Here is a 23,058-nt window from a genome sequence, read left to right on the forward strand (position 1 = left end):
GGGTCCACGTATACGCAGATGTTTTCCAATAAATTATTGGAAAATTTTGTGGAGATTTGAAACTATCTGGAAAACCTTACAGATGAACTACATGGCCTAGAAATGTTGAAAAAATTAAGAAAAACTTAGGTATGTCATGAATGAATATAATATATGTAGATATTAGCCTATTTTTATTTACCACAGTATGATATACACAAATCTATTATAAAAAAGTTAAAATTTGTCCAGACTGACACACACACTTACAAACAGTATGTGGTGTCATTCACAGTTGAGAGAAATGTAAACAAACATAAAAATGCATTATTAATCATAACTGAATAAAAGAAACCATAGTACATACTGGTACTACTATAATAATTTTGTAGCCACCTCCTGTTGCTATCTTGGTGAGCTCAAGTGTTACCATTAAAATGCCACTGTGATGCTAATCATCCCTGCCTAAGCAGTTTGTCTCTCTGGTAAATTGAGTATTATAGTAAAAAGTAACCTCCTGTGGTCCTCACTACTAATAGGTAAGTTTCAGGAGAGTCAGAAGTTATACATGCATTTTCAACTGCACTGTGGTCAGTGTCCCTACCCCTGCCTCATTCAAGGGTCAGCTGTCTTGTCTAATCTCCTATGTTCCTTCTTCTTTGGCTTAGAGCATTTATTTTTTTCCCAGCTTTATTGGGATAGAATTGACATATAACATTGTGTAAATTAAAGGTGTATGATGTGATGATTTGATGCATGTATATATTGTGGGTAGTTAACGTATCCTTCACTTTGTATGTCATTTTTTTTTTTTTTTTTTGGTGAGAACATTTAAATTCTACTATCTTAGCAACTTCCAAGTATGTAATATAGTATTTTTTTGTGTGTGTGTGTGAGAGAGTGAGGGGGAGGGGCAGAGGAAGAGAGGGAATCTTAAGCAGACTCCACGCTCAGCACGGAGCCCGACGCGGGACCCGATCTCACAACCCTGAGATCATGACCTAAGCCAAAGTCAGGAGTTGGATTCTAATTGACTGAGCCACCCAGGCACCCCATAATATAGTATTTTTAACTATGTCACCCTGCTGTACTTTCAAACCCAGAACTTATCCTTCTTATTACTGGTACTTAACTTTGTACCCCTTGACCACCTTCACCCACCCTCCTGCCCCCTGCCCCCGCCAGCAACCACCAATCTACTATTTCTATGCAACTTTTGTTTGTTTGTTTTGAGATGCCACATAAAAGTAAAATAATATAGTATTTGTCTCTCTCCGTGTGATATTTTACTTAGCATAATACCCTCCAGGTTCATCCATGTTGTTGCAAATGCCAGGATTTCCTTATTTTTTGTGGGGGAATAATACTCTATTGTGTAAAATGTGACATATTTTATCTATTCATCCATCCACAGACTTTGGTTATTTCCATGTCTTAGCTATTCTAAATAATGCTATAATAAGCATGGGGATGGAGATATCTTTTCAAAAACCTGATTCCATTTTTTTTTCAGATATACACCCCAAATTGGGATTGCTGGATCATATGGTATTCCATTTTTAACTTTTTGAGGAATCTCCATACTGTTTTCCAGATTGGCTACACCAGATTTCTACCAACAATGCACGAGGGTTTCTCTTTCTCCACATCCTTGCCAACACTTGTTATCTCAACTTGATGAGATTCTTTTATCATCATCATCATCATCACCATTTTAAGCAGGCTCCATGCCCAAAGTGGGGCTTGAACTCATGACCCTGAGATTCAGAGATTGAGAGTCGTATGTTCTACTGACTGAGTCAGCCAGGTGCCCCCATAATAGCTATTCCTAACAACTATGAGGTGAGACCTCATTGTGGTTTTCATTTGTATTTCCCTGATGACTAATGATGTTGAACATCTTTTCATAAACCTGTTGCTCTTTGTATGTCTTCTTTGAAAAAAATATCAAGTCCTTTGCCCATTTTTTAGTTGGACTGTTTTTTTTTTGCTATTGAGTCATATGAGCGCCTTATATATTCTAGATGTTAACCCAGCAGACGTATGATTTGCAATTGTTTTCTCTCATTCTATAGGTTGCCATTTCACTTTGTTGATTGAGCTGGCTTTGCTGGGCAAAAGCTTTTGAGTTTGATAGAATTCAACTTATTTATCTCTGCTTTAGTCACCTGTGCTTTTGATGTCATACCCCAAAATCTCTGCCCAATTGTGAGGAGCATTTTCCCTGTTTTCTTATAGTAGTCTTATGGTTTCAGGTCTTGCATTTAAGTCTTTAATATCTTTTGAGTTGATGTTTGTATATAGGCTGAGATAAAGGTCCAATTTCTTTCTTCCGTATGTGAATATCTATTTTCCCATCACCATTTACTGAAGAGACTATCTTTTCCCCATTGTGTGTTCTTAGCACCCTTGTTGAAGATCACTTGACTGTAGATACATGGATTTATTTGGGGGCTCTCTATTCTGTTCCATTGGTTTATATGTCTGTTTTTATGCCAGTACTGTACTATTTTGATTACTACTGCTTTGTAATATATTTTCAAATCAAGAAGTGTGATGTCTCGTTTTTTTCTTCTTTTCCTCCTCCTCCTCTCCCCCTCCCTCTCCTTCTTCTCCTTCTTCTTCTCAAGATTGCTTTGGCCACTCAGTCTTTTGTGGTTCCATATGAATTTTAAGATTGCCTTTTCTATTTCTGCAAAGAATAACATTGGGATTTTGATAGGGACTGTAATTTTTGTATCTGTTGATCACTGTATAGTATGGACATTTTAACAATATTAATTCTTCCAATCCATGAACATGGGTGCCCTCCATTTATCTGTGTCTTCTTTAATTTCCTTCATCAGTGTTATAATTTTCAGTGTGTAAGTCTTTGGTTAAGTTTATTTCTAAGTATTTTATTCTTTTTGTTGCTATTGTGAATGGGACTGTTTCCTTAATTTCCACTTTGGATAGTTTACTGCATATAGAAATGTGGCTGATTTTGTATGTTGATTTTATATTCTGCAGCTTTACTAAATGTATTAGTTGTACCAGTTTTGTTGTTGTTGCTGTTGTTGTTGAGTCTTTAGAGTTTTATACATATATGATCATGTCATCTGCAAAAAGATACTTTTACTTCTTCCTTTCTTATTTGGCTTTTATTTCTTTTTCTTGTCTAATTGCTCTGGCTAGGACTTCTGTGTTGAACAGAAGTGGTTCAAGTGGGCATCCTTGCCCTGTACTGGATCTTATAGAGAAAGTTTTCATATTTTCCTTGTTGACTCTCATGTTAGATGTGGGCTTCTCATACATGGCGGCCTTCAGTGTGTGAAATTCCTTCTATACCTATTTTGTTGAGCGTTTTAATCATGAATGAATGTTGAACTTTGTCAAATGCTTTTTCTACATCTACTAAGATGATCATGTGTGTTTTTTGCTTTCATTTTATTAATGTGGCATATGACACTGATTGATTTGCATATGCTGCACCATTCTTGTACCCCAGGGACAAATTTCACTCGGTTGTGCTTTATAAGCTTTTGAATGTACTGTTGAATTTAATTTGCTAGTATTTTATTAAGAACTTTTAGACCTATGTTTATCAAAGATATTGGCCTATAGTTCTCTTGCAGTGTCTTCGGCTTTCGTAACAGGGTGACACTAGCCTTATAGAAGTAATTTGAAAGTGTTCCCTCTTCTATTTTTTAAAAGGGTTTAAGAAGAATTGGTATTAATTCTTCTTTGAATGTTTGGTAGAATTCACCCATTGAACCATCTGGTCCTGGGCTTTTCTTTGTCAGGAGGTTTGTGATTACTAGTTTAATCTCCTTATTTATTATTGGGGTGGATACATTTTTAAAATCCAAAGTAAAGTAAGAAAAAAAATGGAGGGACAACCAGAAAACAAATAATAAGCTGGTATACCTAAATCTGATTATATCAACAATTACATTAAATGCTAGCAGACTAAACATTACAGTTAAAGAACAATGCCTAGATTGTCAGAATAGATAAAATGCTGACTACAGGAAAATTATTTTAAATAAAAAGACAGAAATTGGTTAAAATTGAATAGGTAGAAAAAGATACCATGTAAACAGGAGGCTGGACTGGCTGTATGAATAATAAATAAAATAGAGTTTAAGAAAGAGTATTACCAGAGTTACAGATGCACATTTCATAATCATAAAGGATTCAAAGCATCAGGAAGTTTTAGTAATCATATATGCGTTTGTGCCTAATTATAGCTTCAAAATACACGAAGCAAAAATTGACAGAATTAGAGTGAGAAACAGACAAATCTACAATCACATTGGAAAATAAGAGTTCAGTGGGGGAAATTTTTATCCACTGGCTTTTTAGCTATACTCTTTACATTATTAGTTATTAATGGCTGCTATGAGGATTATAATATGTATACCATACTTTTACAGTCCATTTAGATTAAGTATTAATACTTTACATAAAATGTGGATGCCTTGCAATCATATAGATACATTTATCCTGTTCTTTTATATTTTATTTTATTTTATTTTAAGGAAGAAATACTAGATCTTCTTTTCTTTTTTTTTTTTTTTTAAGATTTTATTTATTTATTTGACAGAGAGAGAGAGAGCCCACAAGCAGGGGGAACGGCAGGCAGAGGGAGAGGGAGAAGCAGGCTCCCCACTGAGAAGGGAGCCTGATGTGGGGACCCAGGACCCTGGGATCATGACCTGAGCTGAAGGCAGCCACTTAATGACTGAGCCACCCAGGCGCCCTGTGTCCTTCTGTATTTTCTGTTATAGCTGGCACTTGTATAACATTTACATATGATATAATTTCTAAAGACAATAACCAGTCTTTACATTTACTCAGACTTTTACCATTTTTCATATTCTTCATTCCCTTCCAAGATTCCAAGTTTCCATTTGGTATTATTTTCCTTCAATATGAAATTTTCCTTTAGTGTTTCCTTTGTGCAGGTCTGGCAGCAATACATTCTTTATCTTTTTTTATCTTAAGTTGTCTTTCTTTTGCCTTCACTCTTGAAGGCTATTTTTGCTGGATACTGAATGTACTGACAGCAGTTCATGTCTCTCAGCACTGTGAAGACTATGTTCCACTATTACTCAGCTTCCATTGTTTCTGACAATAAATTCAGCAGTTTTTAAAATATGTTATTTTTCTCTAGTTGTTTATAAGACATTTCTCCTGAAGTCTGTTTTCAAGCAATTTCTCTATAACATACATAAAGTATAGTTTGTTTGTTTTTTAAGTTTGGTTTGGATTTATTAAACTTTTAAATCTGTCAATGTATGTCTTTTACAAAATTTGGGAAACCTTTGGCCCTTGTTTCTTTAAATATATTTTTCTCTTTTCTTCCGGGACTTTATTGACAACCATCAGACATTTTGGTAGTGTTTCACACATCTTCGAGGCTCTATTTGCATTTTGATTTTTTTTCTCTATCTCTTCTTAAAATTAGAGAATTTCTATTGATTTATCTTCAACCTCACTCCCTTTTTATTTTGTTACCTTCATTCTGCTGTTAAGCCCATCCATTGACATTTTTATTTAAGACATTGTGTTTTTCTACTTTAGAATTGCCATTTGGTTCCTTTTTATAGTTCTTATTATCTCCTGAGATCTTTTCCATTTTATAAGCATATTTCTCATTTTACCATTAAGCATATTTATAAGCTGCAGCAAATTTTTTGTCTGCTAAATCTAACACCTGGGTCACCTCCAGGTTGGTTTTGTTGACTGTGACTTTTTTCACAGGAACAGATCATATTTTCCTGGTTTTTCTTACGTTGACTAATTTTGGCTTGTATCCTGACCATTGCAAATGTTATGCTTATGAGATGATGCATTCTCTTATACCTTATGAGAAATATTAATTCTTTTTGTTTTAGGAGACAATAAGCTGGACTCACTGAAAATTCTGTCCCTTGGTTGGCAATTCAAATCTTGGTTCAGTTCTTTTACTCTTAGCTAGGCCACTTGGTGCCTCCCTCTTGCATGCATGATTCAAGGCTCAGCCACAGATTTGGACCGAATTTACCTAGAAATTTTCTGGCTCTCTGGCTCTCTGCTTTCTGGTATTCTTCCCTCACTTTCCAGAGGCTGGTGGCCATCCTGAATTCTGGTCCTGAATCCTTCAGACCAGGAAGACTGGTGATCATGGATTACTTTCTTGAGTCTATATATAATCTACTGAATATATATTAATTTTCTATTGCTGCATAGCACATCAATATAAACTGAGTAGTTTAAATATACACACATTTGTATCCCACAGTTCCTAATGGCCAGCAGTCCAAGCATGGCTAACCTGGGTCCTCTCCTCAGGTCTCACAAGGCTGTAGTCAAGGTATTATCCAGGCTGTACTCCCATCTGGAATACCCACTTGCAAGCTCACTGAGATTGCTGGAAGAGTGTCTGTCCTTGCAGCTGTCTGACCGAGAGACCTGGCTTCTTCTTATGGACTGGGGGTCATCTTCAGGTGCCAGAGGCCACCTGCATTTCCCTGTCACACAGTCCACTTCGAAGGAAGTTCATGTCATGAGCGTAGGCTTGTCTGAGGTCAGCAGGGGAATCTCTGCTTCTGGTCTGCTAACATGGAATCTTATAGAACAAAATGTAATCAAGGGAGTGACATCCCATTACCTTTACCATATAATGGAACCTAATCAAGTCAGTGACATTCCATATTCCATGGGTCAGAGGCAAGTTGCAGGTCCCAGTGCACCCAAACAGAGGGGATCGTACAAGGATGTGCATCACTGGGGCCCACATTAAGGTATGATGGCCACCAGGACCGAAGTATATTTTACAGACTTATAATGTGGGGCCTTAGGAGGTAAAATAACTTCTTCAGAGTTATAAAGGCTAGTGTTGATGTCATCTCAGGTTCAAATCCAGGCACAGCCTACCTCCTCCAGGTACATACCTCCAGGTGCATACATGAGAACAAGCAAAGCTATGCTCTGCACCGTGGGAACAGTCTGGATTCAGCCAAAGAGAAGCAGCAATGAAAGAAGCAGGGCATCTGCAAATCACTGGTTCCTAGTCTCCTGGCAGTCATGTGAGACACCTCATCAATGTCTGCAACTCGGAACTCTCTCCAACATGAAATTGGTTTCCAAAGTCCCAGAGTTGCCCGGAAGCTTTGTATTTCCCCATATATATTTAAAGTCACCAGAGAGTAGTATATCACATCAGAAAGTCCCACAAATAACACACTTTAATTCAGGAAAATAAAAATATTAAAACACACCTATCGAAAAGATAGGAACATTATCTGGCAAATAAAGATGATCTCAGTTTGGTTATAAATCAAGTTTCTCTGGTGATTTTATTATCTCTCTTAAGTTACCATAGTAATCAGGGTCTATATTCTAGAATCTGTTGTAATCCTAATGATGTGTAATGATAACGTAGTTTCTAATAGTTCATACCAGGACCTAGCTCAATATTAACAGAGTTATTAATTTCCTAAATAAGAGTTGTAAAGCATCAACCTGAGAACCAGCTTTTCGAAAAACCATAACTTAATAGTGGGCTTATGTGGGCAAGTCCATTAACCTTGGGCCCTTATTTATAAAGTAAACAAAGAAGAGAGCTAAGCTGTGCTCTGGATCTGCAGACGGTCCTTTCACCTCTAAAATTAGAACCTGTGCCTTAAGCCTCTCTATGTTAATATGGAAACTGGAAAGTAAGAAAAGATTATAAGGGGAAAAATAAGATTTTGTATCTCAAATATAGGTCAATTGTCTTTTGAACTAATGCCTTTGTAGTCAACCCATGTGGACCCCACATAAACAGGCAGACGCTGATAGTTATTATTTAGATGTTTCCCAAATTATTCCCAGGGTAAGATGGTTCACTTAAAAAGAATATTCAGGGCGCCTGGGTGGCTCAGTCGGTTGCGCGTCTGCCTTCAGATTGGGTCGTGATCTCAGGGTCCTGGGATCGAGTCCCGCATCGGGCTCTCTGCTCTGCGGAGAGCCTGTTTCTCCCTCTCCCCCTGCCCTTCTCTCTCTCTGTCAAATAAATAAAATCTTTGAAAAAAAAAAAAAAAAGAATATTCATCTATGAAGGGCTTCACATATTTGAAAATTCTTGCTAATTTTATAAGCACCATTACAAATCCTATTAATACATTAGCTTTCAAAACCACCTTGGTTCTGTAGACAGGCATCGGTATTATTCTTATTTTACATTTGAGGAAACAGAACTCAGGAAAGTTGATTGGCAAGTCCTTCTGAGTGACTTGTCCAAAGTTATACAGATGGCAAATGCATGAGAAAGACCATACAAATGACCGGATCTCATTTAAATACACGATGTCTATTTCCCTCAGCAAAGACATGCTACATGCTTTCAGATTTCTTGCCGGAGTCCTATTTTTGTGACCTTAACATATGGGATGAAGTAAATAGTAAATAGGGTAGCATGGAAAAAAAAAGAGAAAACCCTAGAGCCCTTTATAACTCTAGCCTGAGTGGACCGGAGAGGGATGACACAATGTTGTCAAAATGGTGTGAGGAGCAGGCGAAAGAAAGTACATGGAACGGGAGGGTGAAGAATCTAAAGCATAAGCTACTTCACTGATAAATGAATCTACCCATGAAAAGTGTTTCAGGATCAGTGAACCTTCACTGAAAATACTTTACACAATGGGATGCCTGGGTGGCTCAGGCGGTTAAGCATCTGCCTTCGGCTCAGGTCATGTTCCCAGAGTCCTGGGATCGAGTCCTGCATTAGGCTCCCTGCTCAGCGGGGAGTCAGCTTTTCCCTCTGCCCTTCACTCCGCTTGTGCTTGCTCTCTCGAACTCTCTCTCAAATAAATAAAATCTTTTTAAAAAAAGATTTCATTTAAGATTTTACCTTTTAAAGGAAATGGTGAAATCACTTATCAATAATCATTTATTTTATTTTTATTTTAAATTTTATTTTATTATGTTATGTTAGTCACCATACAGTACATCATTAGTTTTTGATGTAGTGTTCCATGATTCATTGTTTGCATATAACACCCAGTGCTCCATGCAATACATGCCCTGCTTAATACCCATCACCGGGCTAGCCCATCCCCCCACCCCCCTTCCTTCTAAAACCCTCAGTTTCATTCCCAGAGTCTATAGTCTGTCATGGTTTGCCTCCCACTCCGATCCCCCCCCCTTCAAATAATCAAGTCAATAAATGGGCAGAAGACATGAACAGACACTTCTCCAAAGAAGACATACAAATGGCCAATAGACACATGAAAAAATGTTCATCATCATTAGCCATCAGGGAAATTCAAATCAAAACCACATTGAGATACTACTTTACACCAGTTAGAATGGCAAAAATTGACAAAGCAAGAAACAACAAATGTTGGAGAGGTTGTGGAGAAAGGGGAACCCTCTTACACTGTTGGTGGGAATGCAAGTTGGTACAGCCACTTTGGAAAACAGTGTGGAGGTTCCTCAAAAAATTAAAAATAGAGCTAGCCTATGACCCAGCAATTGCACTACTTGGTATTTACCCCAAAGACACAGACGTAGTGAAAAGAAGGGCCATATGCACCCCAATAATCATTTATTTTTAAGTGGTGAATTATTATTATCTTTAGTTTTAATTGCAGCAAAATACATGCAATATAAAAATAATTTTTTTTATTTAAATTCAATTAATTAACATACAGTGTATTATTAGTTTCAGAGGAAAGTAAGTTTTAAGTATGCGGTTCAGTAGCGTTAAGCACATGCCAAGTATATAACCAACCTCCAGAACTCTTTTCGTCTTGCAAAATGGAAACTCTATACTCACAGAACAACAACTCCCTGTTCTCCCTCCCGAGCCCCTGGCAGCCACCAGTATACTTTCTGATGCTATGATTCTGATGACTATGGATCTCATGTAAGTGGAATCATACTGTATTTGTCTTTTTGTGATGGGCTTCCATCACTCAGCACAACGTCAAGGGTCATCCATGTTACAGCAAGTGTCAGGATGTCCCTCCTTTTTAAGGCCGAATAATATTCCACTGTACGGATGTACTGCGTTTGTTATCCATGTATTCATCTATGGGTGCTTGGGTTGCTTCTGCCTCTTGGCTATCGTGAATAATGCTGCCAACAACTTGGGTGTGTGAATATCCTGAGACTCCATTTTTGATTCTTTTGGTTACGTACCCCAAAGTGGAAGTATTGGGTCATACGGTAATTTTATTTTTAATTTTTTTCAAAAACTGCCATACTGTGTTTTATAGCGGCTGCACCGTTTTACATTCCCACCGAGAGTGCACAAGGGTTCCAATTTCCCCACGGCCTTGACCACAGTTGTTTTTTTCTGTTTTGTTTTTTGGTTTTGATAGTAACCATCCTAATGGTGTGTGAGGTGGAATCTTGTTTTGGTATTGATTTGTAATTCCCTCGTAATTAGTGATGCTGAGCACCTTTTCCTGGGCTTATTGGCTCCCTGCATATTTTCTTTTTTTTTTTTAATTTTATTTTATTATGTTATGTTAGTCACCATATAATACATCATTAGTTTTTGATGTAGTGTTCCATGATTCATTGTTTTCTTTATAGAAATGTCTACTCAAGTCCTTTGCTTATTTTAGAGTTATTTCTTATTGTTGCTTTATATGCATTCTTGATATACTCTGAATATTAACACTTTATCAGATACACGAATTGCAACTATTTTCTCCCATTTTGTAGGTGTCCTGGTCACTCTGCTGATTGTGTCCTTTGATGCAGAAAAGTACAGCTTCAGAGACTCAAACTGTGTGAAGGTGGCTGAGAAATAAATCAAATGTTTCTAAACATGAAGGACGATCAACCGCAATGAAGCCAGATCAGAGAACGCTGGGAACGGAAGTTCAAGACCAAACGGGGCTGCCCTTGGCTCTGCACTTGGCTCTCGGTTCCAAAGGCCCAATGATGCCTCCAGGAGAGGAATTAGGGTCTTTTATGCGATAAATTTAAAATACTGATTTGAATTCTAAAACCCACTGTTCTGATTGTTGGGTACCAGGGTGATTGTTAAGTGTCCTAAAAATATTCGGATATAAAGAAGCAACACACAAAGGCAAGAAAAATAATGAAATCACGATTTTACTAGGTTCTCTTTATAAGAAGAAACACACAGACTGTTGGTTACCACGGTCGATGGCCAAAACCAACGTGACAAGAGGGACAACGTATGGGGACGAGAACCATACACTTGAACAGTGAAGATTTAAGCCGTGTGAGGCTGGAACATGAAGCCCAGATTTCCTTTCCTTTGTGTCAACCACAACGTCAACGTGCAGGAAAGCGGCAAGCTCACGTTTCATTCTGATGTTATCACAGGGGCCTCCTTAAATGTCACACTTGGGCGACAGCTAAAAATACATGAGCATCTAATCTTCTTCAAATAAGCTTGCTTCAGTAGCTGGAAGTGTCAGGGAGGAAAGGGCCTGTAACAAAGTGTGGATGTAAAACCACCAAAATAGCTCCCATTTCCTTTCTCTGCAAACTCTCCATATCCTCCACCCTGTTTTCTCCACCCAAGGAAGTTCGTTTGTGGCACCGACTGTTTTCCTAGGCTCTGCAATGGGATGGGACGCTCCAGGTTCACATGGCTGTTTGTTTTGATGAAAGAGTAAGACTTCCTCTGAACACAATGCAGATCCGCATCTTTGCCTCCTCGCGGAAGAAGGAAACATCCCAAATATGCAATCTCCTAGCATTTCCACTTCCTCCAATGTTAAAAAAAAAGACCTTGTTCTGTACCATCATACATTTTGTATTCGCTTTTCCATATTTTAGGAGCTAAACAAAACCTATATGTGGCTGTTTCTTTCCAAAGGAACCTGTGCAAATCCCTTATTTAATTTTGTGCTAGTTTTGGTGATTTGCTAACCCGGTAGATGTACTTCATATCTGGAACATGCGTTTTTGTTTTTGTTTTTTTAAAGACCTCATTTATTTATTTGAGAGAGAGAGAGAGAGAGCGCATGAGAGGGGGGAGGGTCAGAGGGAGAAGCAGACTCCCTGCTGATTGGGGAGCCTGATGCGGGGCTTGATCCTGGGACTCCGGGACCATGACCTGAGTCCAAGACAGCCACTTAGCCAACTGAACCACACAGGCTCCCCTATCTGGAACATTTGAAGACTCAATGACAGAATTATTCCTTAAAGCGTTGCCTCAAAAGGAGACCGAGTTAGGCTAGGTCTGAAAGAAACTTACACGGTCCCACTTGTTTTATCCTTCATTCCTGTCAAGACTCCTGAAGCCCCAAAACACACTGGATGAGCAGATACACAGAGTTTTGCCAACTGGGTAGAGCCACAAAAATAATAAATATAAATGGGTTTCAGACCAGTCAAGCTTCTGTATCTTTGGCTGGGGCAAACCAGGTGACATCCACTCCACTGATTCGGTCATTCGCCCAGAGAACAGCAGGCTGGCATTCCTCAGGATGAGTCTGCCAGGTTTGCTTCATTTCCTCGACAAAGGGCACAAATGGAGGTGAACGGATTCTCTCCTGATTCTGCCAGATGTTCCAACTATAGGGTCAGCTCCATGAGAAGCGGGATGGGCTGTCGAGAAAGAGCTCCATGGATTCGGAGCAGGGAGAATCTGCTCTGTGGAAAAATCAGGGTATTTGCGGTGCAGAGTGGAGTGTGAATATGTTCTTTCTCCAAGAAGATATTTAGAATTTTTTTTTTTTTTAAGATTTATTTATTTGAGAGAGAGAGAGAGAGCACACATGGGAAGGGGCAGAGGGAGAGAGAGAAACTTTAGTTGACTCTGTGCTAATCACGGAGCCCGACGCAGGGCTCGAGCTCACGACCCCGAGATCATGACCTGAGCCGAAACCGAGAGTCGGATGCTTAACTGACTGTGCCACCCAGGCGTCCCTAGAATTGTTTTTAATCTTTGGGTTTTCATTCTCCACTAGCAAACACCTGCCTTCTCTGTCAAGGAGGAGTATGAGTGTAGCCCTCTGTTTCAAACCTTCTATCCATTTGAGAATCTCTACATCAGAAGAGATGATGGCAGCAGCGGTGGTTATGATGCCCCAGCACCTGATGCCACCCGAGCCCCGCGGCATCTCCCGCAGAGGGTACGGAGCCGGGATTCAAGCCCACACGTCTCCCACTCAAACACGATGCCACCCGATGGCCACACGTTTCCCTCTGATCCCAATCAGCGCCCATGCGGGAGAACTTCCTGCCAGAAAGATGTCTCTGGCAGGCCCGACGTCTGCCACTTACTGGCATGGCCCTGTGACCTCTCTTCACCCTGGTAGACCTTGTGTCCTCACTGGTACAAGGAAGACAGGACCAGATTAAGTTAAATGAAATGATGACATACGTGAGATCTCAGCAGAGTAGCTGAAACACAACAAGGACTGAGCCATCGTTGGGTCCTTAATCGTCTTCATACTGACCTTGGGACCAGCTGGCTGAGGACCGGATGACGTGCCCTCTCTGCCCAGCTGCCCTGGCAATCTTTTTGAGTGTACTTCTGCACGTGGTTGGTGTGGCACAATGGCCTTCCACCCCCCGCTGAGTTAACAGTTAAAACACTCCCGGCCAGGATGGATGGTCTTTCTAGGCTAGGACTGTATCTATGATCTGCATGCCACCTGCTGGGAAAGAATCTGGAAGTGACACCTTCACCCAGCCTAGTCTCTGGCCCCTAGCATGGGAATTAGGGGGGGATCATAAAAAGCAAGGTTGCGAGTGAGAATTTCCCATGGATTGGATCCCTATGCCATAATCTACCCAGACAAGGGCCATTCTCCAGTATTTGGGGACATAAGACGTCTGCTCCAATTAAATACCGAGAGCCTATAAAGCACCAAATCTTATTTGTTCTCGAATTCCTTATGGCTAAGAAAACTGCTCATAAACAGAAACCCAGCTTCCTTTTGTTATGGATTAAATTCTGCACATACCCTCCCCCTCAAATTTGTACCTTGAAGTCCTAATCCCCATACCTCAGAATGTGACTATATTTGGAGAGAGGGTCTTTCAAGAGGTGATTAAATCAAAATGAGGCCAAGAGGGCGATTCCCATATTCCTTGTACAAGAAGGAGAGACATGTGCGTGCAGGGCAGACCCCATGAGCACACAGTGCAGAAACAGCCATCTCCAAGCCTTGAGAGGCCTCAGGAGCACCCCGATCTTGGACTAACAGCCTCGGAACTATGAGAAGTAAATTTCTGCCGCGCCAGCCCCCGAGTTTGTGGTGTCTCGTCATCACGGCAGCCCAGCAAACGAGTTCCCCTTAACTTAGCTGGCAGGCGGTCACTGTGCCTGTCACAGCTCAAACTGTTAGAGGTTCCATCAAGGCTTTCCTCAGACACGGCCTTGAGTAAGCCACTCACCCTCTGCGTGCCCATCACCTACGAAAAGGAGCCAACAGTCCCTATAAGAGCAGCTAAGAAAACTAAGATAACGTCGCACTGCCTTGCTGGGGGATCATGGGAGCCAACAATACACCTAACTGCCACATGGTGCTTCCCCATATTCGTCACGCCAGCACCCCAACTCCACCTCAAAGAAGATTCTTTCCTATATTCCATGAAAACAAGCATTCTAGAAGAGTGGGCCCACGCACTGGTCCCTGTCCTGTCCTCTGGATGCAGCCCCCGCTCAGGACAGGAACTCGTGAGCCTTTACATTTCTCCGCTTAAGTATTCTAATTTCTGCTATTTCTAGACTCTTCAATTTCTAGAATGTTCTCTTCTTGGCATATTTTCGTTTTTCCACCTCTCCCTAGCATCACACTACTGTGAACTCTTCCCAGACTCAACTGACTGCCGGCTCCTCAAAATACCCGTGCCTTTTCCTCAGCTGCAACCATTCTTGCATTGGAAATCTAGGGGTGCCAGGGTCAACCTTGGATTAGAGCGCATCGAGAAGCTTCGATGGGACCTGGGTATGGGGTTACGCTTGTCCAGGGTCTACAGCACGGGGGACATGGGAGCAATGGAGCTAGGGGCCATTAGAGACCCTGATGCTCCCTCACCTCCAAATGCCATCGCACTGAAGATCACTCCGGATCCTGGCAGGCCTCCTCTCTAGCTGCCCCCAGGTACCTGAGCCTCCCGCCGATACACACACCATGTACGTCATCGATCACAGGGCCCATTCTCCCTGTGTGTGTCACTGGAGACCTTCCAGGTAGACAACAGTTCATTTATCATGGCTGAAGAGAAGCCATGCCGCCTCGCAGGACTCTCCTTGGCCCTTCTGTCATCCGGCCCACACTGGTTTGTTTATGAAATGCTCACTGATGGATGACTACATGCCAGGCATTGTGCTTGGGGCTGGGACGTACCGCAAACAGGTCATTGTCCCCAGTCGGGATTCAGCCAAGTGGATGGCAAGTCTACACTCTGTACTCAAGGCTGTGGGTGCTGAGGTTCCACAGAGTGGCACCTTACTGACCTCTGCTAAGGGGTTCTCTAAGGAGAGCTAAGGGCGAGAGGTCACTACAGAGCGACTGAACTGGAAAATCCCAAATGCTGTAAAATGTCCTGCAAGTCACAATGTCTGGGGATAGCTCATCATGCCCATGGAGAGGGACAGAGCCACGGAGAGGGGAATGCACGCCCTCCAGCCAGTCAGACAGCCGCCTAGAACCCAAACACACAGGATGATGGGCCTGAGAGAATAAGTCTGCTTTTATCCTGAGAGAAACCACAACAGCAGGGAACACATCGCGGAGGCTTTGCACTCTGCTGAGGGGAAGATGCAGCCTGGAAAATGCTTTTCCTTTCCATAGGCAGTCCCCTGTTGCACCTGCTTTGGACAAAAAGCGGGGGAGGGGGCATTCTGGGGGGAGGGGTGCTCGGCGTGTCTTTTGTTGAAGACATCTGAGCTTTATAAAGAAAGAAACATTCACAACAGGTTCAGGAACAAACACACAGAAGAAGCCAAAGGCCTCACTTTCCTGCCTGCCTAAGGACAGGGCCGGGCTGGTAGGAGGAGGGCAGGGACAGAGGGGCTTTCCTGCAGCGTGACCGGGAGGGCGGAAGGGGCCATCTGCATCCACTCCACCCCCCCCCCCCCGGGGGAGAGATGCTCTGCTAAATTACCAACCTGCAGCCCCACCACACAAAGGGCTGAGCCTACGCTGCTCCTGACCTTCAGAGGAGAGCCGGGCACCGCCACACGGGAAGGAAATGGAAACACGGCGCTCCCACGGTATTCCAGAACATTAAAGTGCATCGTTCAGTCAACAGCGGGGAGGTGGAAAGCCCTCCGCCACCGCTGAGAGGAAGCCTGGCAGCTCCTCTGGGTTTGTAAGGACGTCTATTCAAACCCTGGGACGAGTCCCTGAGACGCAGGACTCCCAACCTCGATGTGGGCACCTCGTCCTCGCCAAGGTCTGTGTGTCTGCTGAAGTCACAGAGGGAGCGTGGCCGCGTGGGGCACCGTGACTTCCGCACTGGAGGTGGGGAGTCCTGCGTCTGCAGGTCCGGGCACAGGCCCCGGGTCCCCCACCCCGCCGTTTAGAAGGGTCACCACGTACAGCCAAGGGCTGTGCCGTCTCTGCCCTGCAGCGGGCCTGGCCTGACTCAGTCTCCTCAACTCAGCTGAAGAAGGGCCGTCACAATGAGCAAACTCGCCAGGGGGCTGTGAGGGCGAAGCCAACATCATGTGGCCTCGGAGTTTAGAAATGGCAGAAGAGTGCCCCCCCCACACAGATACAGATACACACGTATCTGTGCACGTGTTATTTTGAAGAAACATGGTTAAGAGGCATTAAAAGAGCAAACCGACAGAAGGGAGTTGAACAGGACACACAGGGAGCGGGCAGAAGGGCCTGGGGGGGCAGAAAATCACAGACACTCAGAGAGAAGGTCTGGGGGTGGGGGGAGGGAGAGAGAACAGAGAGCTTCCCTCTCTGCAGCTGCTTTTCCACGTACCCTCCTATTTCATCTCCCGACTGTGGGAGGCTCCTGTACCCATCTAAGAGTGGAGACACGCACGAGGTGGCAGGGTCCAGGCTTCGGCCACACCTGCGGCTCCTTCCCTGCCCGGGCTGCAGGGGCCCCGCTCTGCTCCTCGTCGCGGAGCACAGGAAGCGGGGTATGTGTGTGTGTGTGTGTGTGTGTGTCCCGTCCTCGGAGGCCCTGTCCCCGCAGCGGCTCCAACCCGCACAGCACACATAGGCTTCTCCACGCCCTCCTGCCTCCACACAGTTCCCACACCTCCGCCCGTCTACACCTGATGGGCACTTCTAGCTCGGGCATCTGGCAGAAGCCTGCGCTTGTCGGGCTCACAGACAGTCTCCTCCTGCAGCGATGAGCAAATAGCACGGGTTCTGGCCAGATCTGTCGCTATTCCTAAGTAGGCTCTGTGAGCAGGGCAATTCATTACCCTTCGCGTTATATTTTGAAATCAGTGGTTTTCACGTAGAGAGGACCCATCTTCGCATGCCTGATAGATGAATCACGTATGCATGAACTGAATTAATACACACGTTTACCGACGTGGTGGCACAGTGTTAGACCCTGAGACACGTCAGTGAGTCCAGAGACGAAGTCCCTTGCCTCTGGGCTTATGTGTTAGAAGCTGGAAGAGAAACGGGACAGAACGGGAGACGGCACGGACTGTGACCAGAGGGTGGACGGTCGACGAGGCCTTGCTGGGGAAGTGACCTCCAAGCGGGGTGTGGGTGAGGGAAGAAGGTGACAGGCCCCGTGGACAGGACAAGGTAAAGGCCTCTTTGGGCAGGGGGGTGAGGGCATGGGCAGAGGTGCTGGGCCCAGAGCGTGGAGGCCTGCAGGCCGAGGTGAGAGGGCGGATTACTCTCCAGGGCATGCAAAGGGGAGACAGGCCCCCACTTTTGTTGTCGCAAGTGTAGCTCTAGCAGGGGTATAGAAGGAGTGTGCAGACAGAGGGGCAGGGGCAGCAGCAGGGACCGAGGACGAGGCCACTGCAATGGGGTCATCCCAGGGCAGGAGTGCCTGCACCGGGGGCTAAGGTGGGCATGGGGGGAGGTGGCTGGCTTCGGGATCAGTCCTCGCTGACAGGTGGAGGCGCATGAGAGAGAGAGGTGAGTCTGCAGACCTCCCCTCCCCATGTCACACAGGGGGTCAGTCCAGGTGGGGCCTCTTCCCCTCCCAGGTCCCTGGCACGCAGGCATATTGAAGGGACCACTCTTCTCTCCTGAACTGACCTTCAAATCCTGCCTGGTCAGCACAGCGCTCCGGGAAGCCAAAGGGACGAGCCAGGTTCATGTGAGCCCCACCCACGCCCTGGAGGTCATCAAAGGTCTTTGATTACTATGAAGAATAACTTTTTAAAAAGATTTATTTGTTTATTTGAGAGAGAAAAAGAGAGAGAGAGCATGAGCATGAGCGGGGGGAGGGGCAGAGGGAGAAGCAGACTCCCCACCGAGCAGGGAGCCCGATGCAGGACTCGATCCCAGGACCCTGGGATCATGACCTGAGCCGAAGGCAGATGTTTAACCTACTGAGCTACCCAGGCGCCCCTGAAGAATAATTGAAGAATAATTTTTTAAAAGTCTCCAAGCATCATCCACTTTGCCAGAAACAAATTAACAACCACCATGAGGCAGGACACAGAGAACTTAAAGGAGACTTCACCCCAGGAGAAGGACCGTGGCCATGGCTCTGTGGGAATAGGGATCCCATTCACCTTGACATCCTCGCGGATGATCAATTCCATAAGCAACAACCGTCAGTCCTAACAGCAGGGAGGAGAAGGCATTTGGAGCCCACCCTAGTCTGTGGCCCTGCTCAGTGGGGACTCCTTCGCTGGAGCCTTCTCTCTGCTGTGGATTGGGATGAAGAGCGAGGTCGGGAACATGGCAGAACAAGGCGATACGCCGTCACAGAAACCGTCAAATGCATACTTCAGTTCTGGACGAAACTTTTCATTGGGGGTGCACTCAGCAAAGTTTTACGATTTCCCGTTATAGTCTAATCACCTGATTCTCATGATGTTTCCAGAAATGGAACCTCAAGTGGGAATACTTCCCCTAATTTCTAACACGTGCAGATTACCCTAATTATTTACACAGTACAAAACGCTGTGTGTTTATGTGTACATCGCACTGAGATATTCGAGGAATGAATACCAATTCTTGCTCGTAAGCACGGGGCTTGCAAATAGCAGCTGTTCAACATATATTTATCAAATACATAAGCAATGTTTCATGGAAAAATCTATTTTGGGTAAGACCAATAACTGATCATAACACCAACCCCCCCATCTCTCATTTTAATGGCCAATACAACCAGTTATTTTAGTCCTGATGCAACAAACTTGAGATCATGTACAAGCGTGCTTGTCATGTTGGAATTTTATGGTGTTGAACGCTCTCTGCAATGAATGCAATAATTCAAATACTATAGGACAAAAGAAAGCCTGGATGGCTGAAACACTTTCTGAATGACTTTTACTCACAATAAAAAAGGATTTATAGTTGTTATAGGCACAACAGCAGGCGTAGAAGAACCGAGTGCCGACTGAAAAAATAGTGAAGAGCTGTTCATTCCGGATTTGTGGGAAATGATAACTCAAGTTAGACAACACAGCATTTTCTAGTAAAGTCCCACAAGTTATTTTTAATCAATTGACAGAAAAGCGAAAGAAGCCTCTCTGTAGCCAGCAAAGTGTTGTACAGAGGCAGAAGTCAGCAAGTGTGATTTATGTGGGATTGCTTTGATCCTGAATAGGTAAACTGAGTCACCTAACGGATTACTGGACAGGATTCTGTTCTCGTTCTTCTCAGAGAGAGGCTCCAAAGGCATAAAAGGGATGAGCAATTGTCCCCTGATAATCTCTGACAGTGTGGACTATTGAACGGGGTGTTCAGTCTGTGACTGATGGGCAAAAATGCCACCAAGGGGGTGTGTGGCATCATTTAACGGGATGAACCTTCCCCCGGGGTGTGGCAACTTTTTGCACTGCCCCTGATGTTTATAGCAATGGAGAGTTTGAGTTTTAGATTTAGTCTGCAACTTGGTTCATGCAGGAGCCTTTGCCCCCACCACCCAGCCCTCCTTGCCTCAGGCTCCCACATCCCCTGATGCCTGGCTCTCACGCCACCTGGTTATGCGGTTTGTGCACCTCGGGGAAGGAGGGGTGCGAGTGGAGGGACTCACCAAGGACTACCAGGAGTGACAGCGCTGGGATCTGGACCCAGGTGGCCGCTCCAGGGCCCCTGCTCTGACCTCTACATCATGCACCTGGGGAGGCTGCTTTTAGTCTTCCCATTCTGCAGAGGAGGAAAACTGAGGACCAGAGAGTGAGTGGAGCTATTTATTCATCTTAACATCCAACGTCAGGCCCCAGCTAACACCATGGCGACCTGTGCCCAAATATTATTACATAGCGCAGATTCATTCCTTTCTAGGTAACTGTCCTGCCGAAGACTCTCTCCGGATCTGTTAAGAATATTCACACCGAGCGGCTCTCTCTCACATTTGTTAGTTCCAAATCTGCGTGGGCGGATCAGGGCAGTGGCAGTCTGTGGTATGGTGGTTCTCAAAGTGGGGTTTGCCTGGGAACTTGCTGGAATGCCAATTCTCAGGCCCTGTCCCAGATCTCCTGAATCAGAAACTCTCAGGGTGGAGCCAAGTAAAATGTGTTTTAACAAGCCCTTTGGGGGTGATTCTGATGCTCACTTAAGTCTGAAAAATACTGACTTAGCATATGGTGCCCTCACATATATATCATTCCTGTCTGAACGTTCCACTTGATTAAAACTACGTTCAAGGTACTGGGAAAGGGGAACACCTTGGTCTGGCCACTTCTGGAAGGATAGGTGGAAAGATAACATGTTTCTTTACCCATCTTGCCAATTTCTCTGCTAACAGGCTTGCCCGGGGACACTGTTAATTTCTTTTCCACTGGCCCCAACACCTCTGGGAACCGCTCTACGGAAAGTACTTTTAGAAATTACCAATACTGATGATCATGTTGTGAGTCTATCATCAGGTAACAAACACGCATACAAAGACCGCGTTTTTGAAAATGTTTCCGATGAGCCGGGACGCGGCTGAAAATATTCCCACTCTAAGACCTGAATACAGAAACACCAAATTTTTCAGACCAGATGATAAGAAAAAATCCTCTAAAATAAGAAAATAGACGCGTTTTCCTTTTCCAAAACTAGTCATGTCCTTGAAAATAAGCCTTTCCTTTTCATTCAGGATATTGGTGTTAGCAACAGTTGCATATAAATAAGGCTTTCCAAACAAACATCTTATCTTTATATGGAAGGAAGTTCATGAAGAAGGAATTGACGTTTTTCCCCAACAATGACAACAATACATTTTTGGGTTCCTTTCCCAGAAATTAGTAAATAACAAAATACCTTTCATTTAAAAAGGAAAAAAAAATGGTCCTAACAAATGCTTAAATCTAATCCATATGCCACTCATATGCTGAAAAAAGGAGAGGGTTTCTGTGAGCCAATTTCTCCACTCATTCTGTGCCAAATAAAATAGATTTCAGTAAAAAGCTTTTACTGCCTCACAGGGAACTCTGTTCATTATTCAGGGTATAGAGAACTGTTTACTTTTCATTCAGAATTCCCGATTCTCTACTTACTATACATTTTCCTATTCCAGCAGACTTTATCCACTCTGGAGAAGTACGTTAAAATCTGAAAAACACCACATCTTCTCTGGATGGAAGACGGTTTTAAAATGCTGATTTGGCTTAGCATCTACATGCTATAACATTAGGGAAACGCGATTCTCATTGGAAAAAAAAAAACCCCGTAAGTGATCATGATCCTGGAATTCGTGATTTTCACTGAGAAAGAAATATCCCTCCCAATCGAAAGCAAAAAGACGTCCCCAGAGGGGACTGGTTGAAAAGTGCTAAATGCTAGAAATATGATCTGCGGGTTACGAAGAAGTTCAGACTCTAAACCCCAGCAAAATAAAGAGGCACACGCACACACCCACCAGAAGTCACCGTGTTTGATTTACACCCTTTAACCATGCAAGCGTACCACCAAATGAGGTGCCGTTTGCGCCTAAAGTTCTTCACATCAGAAGATAGCTAAGATATCATGGAGACCTCAAAACAACTTCGTGGCATTAGCAAATGCTTAGGAAGCCCAAAACTCAAAATACTTTCTTTTAAAATATGTCGTGTATTAGGCTTTTCCAACAGATTGCTGGGGCGTGGCCAGAAAGGTCTGTAGATGGGAATGGGGGGGGAGGGGAGTCTCTGGGGATGAAGATCACCCCTGGAGGGAGAGAGGAAGATTTGTTAAGATTAGGACTGACGGACGGACGGGGAGCCCCTCGGTGGCACAGTGATTGAGCATCCGACTCGGTTTTGACTCAGGTCATGGTCTCCGGGTCATGAGATCGAGCCCCACGTTGGGTTCTGTGCTCAGTGTGGAATCTGCTTGGGACTCTCTCTCCCTCTCCCTCTGCCCCTCCCCACTGCTTACATGCTCACTTGCTCTCTTAAAATAAATGAGTCTTTAAAAAAAAAGACTGATGGACAGACAGACAACCAGGATAAAAAGGAAACTAAGTGACAAGTCTGCGGCTTCAGAGACCCCCTCAGATAACTTCTAACCACGACCCCGGGCCAAGCCTCCCACCTGGGAGGCACAGACTTAGTTTCTAGTTTATTTTAAAGAAAAGCCATTTTATGGAATTAGCAAAAAAGGGTTCCAACCAAGACTAGCAGGAATGTGAAGCACTCGGCCTATATAAAGCAGGGACAGGCCAAGGGACACCAAGGCAGAAGGAAAGGAAATTAAGCCCCTATGGGAGAATAAATGTGTGTTTTATAAAGTTCCTGTTCGTGCTGAGGTGTCCCCGCCCCCCGCCTCCACCAGGAACCTGGGGCGCCTGTCCCTGGGAAACCTCTGAGCTTCATGAAGAACAATGCATCCTCGCTGACTCTGCAGGTTGACTCCGTGTCTGAGAATACGGATGGAGCTGGTCTGCCTTGGGGAGCTCATCTTCTCTAGGATTCAAAAGCCCGCTCCCATCCTGGCCACCCCGGGGGCTGTCCCTGCCACTGCCCACCCAAATGAGGAACAATGCATTTGGAGAATATAAACCATACTTCCCAGTTTTACGGTGTCCCACTCCAAGCCCCGAGAA

The 23,058-nt window shown here is 43.9% G+C and overlaps 1 protein-coding gene across 3 annotated transcripts in view; it reads right to left on the bottom strand.

Moving 5' to 3' along the window:
* COBL (cordon-bleu WH2 repeat protein) overlaps window positions 1–23,058 on the bottom strand; it is a 278,487-nt gene that overhangs the window by 99,085 nt on the left and 156,344 nt on the right. The window lies entirely within an intron of this gene.

This window comes from Phoca vitulina, unplaced genomic scaffold (genome assembly GCF_004348235.1).
Source record: "Phoca vitulina isolate PV1807 unplaced genomic scaffold, GSC_HSeal_1.0 scaffold44, whole genome shotgun sequence".
NCBI classification, from domain to species: Eukaryota; Metazoa; Chordata; class Mammalia; order Carnivora; family Phocidae; genus Phoca; species Phoca vitulina.